Source organism: Eleutherodactylus coqui, chromosome 6 (assembly GCF_035609145.1).
Source record: "Eleutherodactylus coqui strain aEleCoq1 chromosome 6, aEleCoq1.hap1, whole genome shotgun sequence".
Taxonomy (NCBI): domain Eukaryota; kingdom Metazoa; phylum Chordata; class Amphibia; order Anura; family Eleutherodactylidae; genus Eleutherodactylus; species Eleutherodactylus coqui.
The window spans coordinates 155,432,277-155,436,001 of record NC_089842.1 but is presented as its reverse complement, the minus strand read 5'-3'; positions in this window follow the sequence as shown (position 1 = coordinate 155,436,001).

The window sequence follows — 3,725 nt, the reverse complement described above, 5'->3', positions numbered from 1 at the left end:
TTTATCTGAATATTAGAGATCAAACAGCACCCTGATTGGGGAATTGAGCCCTGTATGGTGGATACAAATGCACTCATGGATTTTATCTTGGCAGGGAGCATCTATGAGATTATTACCAACAATGCAGTTGTTCTGGAGAGGGGCATCCTTCCATTTCTCACCATGTAGTAGCAAAGGAGTGGGGTCAATTAGAGCTTGCCCCCCCTATCAAAAATTCCCAATAGCTGTCATATAGCCTACCTCTGTGGTAAGTATTAAAAACTATAACATGCTTCTCAAATTGGCACTGCCACTTGTTTGTTACAGAGGAAAAGCACAGACTAAAAAAGTGGCAAAAATGCTGAATAGTTTTAAGGGGTTTTCTTAAAGATTTAAACATTTAAAATAACTAGATAAAAGGGAAAAAAAAACAATACTTGCTTTCTACAATCCTGGTGCTCCAGCTCTGGTCCCTACTGCTTTCTTATCAAAGAAGCTGTTGCAGTGGTCATGTGCCATTCATTGTTCATGTGACCACTATAGCCAATCAGTGGCCTTGGCAGTTCATGCACACATGACCACTGAGATCAGAGTTTGTTTGTGCTGTTCAATTGCACATGACCACTACAGGAGCTTCAGGATTGAAGAGGCTGTCCTGGAGCGCCACAACATTTCAAAGGTGAATACTGTTTTTTTTCTTTTATCTAGTTATCGACACAGTGCCAAATTTTATAAAGGCTTGGAAAACCCATTTAGTAAATACCTGGCAGGCAGGTGAGAATCATTAATATCTGCAGGTTCAACAATCATAGATTCAAAGGCAAGTCAGGATTTTGAAATAAAGCCTATCCCACCACCTCCTGCAATTTCATAACTCTTCATTTAATAGAATCAAAATTACCACTATTAAACATGTACTTCCATCTATGCCCAACCTTATAGTTAAACTCAACAAGCGTGAGTCATACTGGACCAAATACTTCAGGTCTTGCCTCAAACTGATCACTTATGGCTATTGGTCCATGAACCATGATGTGGAGAGCAGCTAGGACAGCAAATGGTAACAGATCTAATAGCAAACTCCACAAAGAGCCCATTATAATTGTATACAGTGCAGTCAGAAAGTATGGGCGGAGGGGCCACAGAGCGGACAAATTACTGTGTGGTGGGCATAGAAGGGGCTAATTATTGTGTGAGGAGGCCACAATGGGGCTAATTACTTTGTGAGAGGGCAAAAGCAGGGACCATTTACTATGTGGGGTAACAATGGGAGCTAATTAGTGTATGTGCGGGTCACAACAGAGGCTAATTACTGTGTGGGTGTCACAAAGTGTGCTAATTACTGTATAGGAGCCACAAAGGAGACTAGCTACAGTTTGGGAGCACAGTTACTATGGGAGGTACTAAGAAGTTAATTGAGGGTAGAAGTAGGATGGGAAGTGTGTGTAGAGATGAGTCGTGGCTGGAAGAAGTCTTCCTGGTGGTCAGGGCCCAGATAGAGAAGAAAAGATAGGGGGCACAGTGTATTATAATTGATTTCAGAGGCAGACTGTAGATGTCTGAGATGTCTGGGCCTCAAATTCTGCAGAGACAAGGCAATGTGCTTACCATTGTTTAGATCAGAGGCTCCCACAATGGTCTATATGGACCACCTGGGGTCGATTTTGACTTGCTGGGGGTCCATGTCAGCAAGAAAAAAATTTAGGGGTGCACGAGATGTAAGGCAGATCATCGTCAACATTTAGGCATTCTGTAAATGACATAATAAACCTCACACAGATTGTGTACATAATACTTATAACAGACATAGAAAGTACTTGCCTCTTTGATATTTCTTGTTTATGTAGAGTTCGCGCAAAACTTCTTGGGCTCTGGCGATAGACAAAACAGACCTGCAGTAGCTAATTTACTTATAAAGCTTATACTGTGCATCGTTTTCACGTGATCCATAAGAGCCCAAGAAGTTTTGCGCGAACTATACCTCTCTGCTTTGTGGTGTGCTATGTTCATGTGTTTTTTACAAGTTTCCATATTGGCAGCAACGCATTGTGTGCGTGCCTATTGCTTCTCCTGCATTAGGCCGCATTCACACGGGCGATTTTGTCACAATGCGACAGTGCTACAAATCGCATGTATGTAGAGCCCATGCTTTCCTATGGGTTCTTTCACATGATCGATGTTTTGTAGCCTGTGATATTGTGATACTACAAAATCGCGGCATGCTCTGTATAGCCATGATTTGCAATTTTTTTCTAGCTCATGTTTCCATATGCAGCCTTCCTTTTTGTTGCATCACATTGCACGAAATCCTACTGTAAAAGCCCTAGCTGCAGTAAAAAATAATAATACATGACCTAAGAAGCACTGTACGGCTCCGGCGCGGGTCTCTTCTTCATGTTCGGCACTCTTCTTTTGCCAGCCTTTCTTGGATTGAAGGATCAAAATCCCCGCCTCCAGGAAGGGATGACTGTGATTGGTTCATGAGCGCCGGCTCTGATTGGCTGAGCCCCTGATTTGTTTCGTCCCAAATCCAAATACTTGCATTTTCTGTCTTTTTAATAAAGATCTAAATAAAAATTGTATATGCTTTTTCTTTTTTTACAATTGTCCACTCTACAAAAAGCCATCTAAGTAAGCAGGCCTGTGTCAGCTGGGAAAAAGCGATTTGACTTTAATAAGTTAAGCAAAATTTAATATTAATATTCACACGGGCATATTTGCATTGCGGAATCTAGAGCAGATGTCCGCCTCCGAATTTCACATCAAATACTGCCCATAACATGCTATTGAAGAATGCTTTTTCCTCCACACAAGCGGAGATCATTGCGGAAAGGTAGCAGATTCTGCAATGTCAATTGCGGAAGGGCCATGGGTTGGAAGGCTTCTGTTAACTTCAGTGGAAGCCGTCCGCGTGGAATCCGCTTAAAAATAGAATATGCTGTGATTTTTCCTCCGTGAGCGGAAATTCACAATTGATTTTCCTTGTGTGCAGGAAAAAGCATTTTTCAATAGCATGTTATGGGAGGTATTTGCTGGGGAAAAGCAGGGGTTTAAAAAAAATCTGTACTGCACATGTCCCACGGCTCATTCACAGTACAGAAAAGAAGAAGAAATGGCAGGTACACGCGGATGCCCGCTGGGCACAGGGTCGAATTCCACTGAAGGCTCTCAAATACGGAATCTGACCCGGTCGTGTGCAGCCAGCCTTAGGCAGGTAGAGGGTCTATGGAAAACAAAACAAGTGGCAGTACCCCTCTTCAATAGGCTAGTATCATACCTGTCTGTGAGTCTGAATGAGACTCCGGTTTACTAAAGCAATACTACCTTAGAGGTGCCCTTCTCCTCTTCTCCCCACCCATTTTTTTTCTCTGTCACATCCTCCTATACGTTATGTTTGCCTTGTTTCTGGTTCCTCAAATGAAGGAGCTAGGGCACTGTATAGAGGACTCTGTGGTGCGACTTGATGATTTCGGTAACTATTTTATAAAAATCCTTTGCTTTTGAGAACTTAGTCAAAGACTTCCAGGGACAGAAATCACCAAGCAGTTCCAAAGACATTGTGACAGTGCATATGACCATAAGGCCCCTTCATTTGATGGATTTGACGAAAAATTATTACTGTGAACACTTGCTACTGCATTTTAAGGTCCTGTTAGTTCTTGATCTGATGTTCAGAATTTTCAGATCTTTGAACAAAGTGATACCCTGGTCAAATGTTCCCTATAAGATTATACCATATCCCTTCA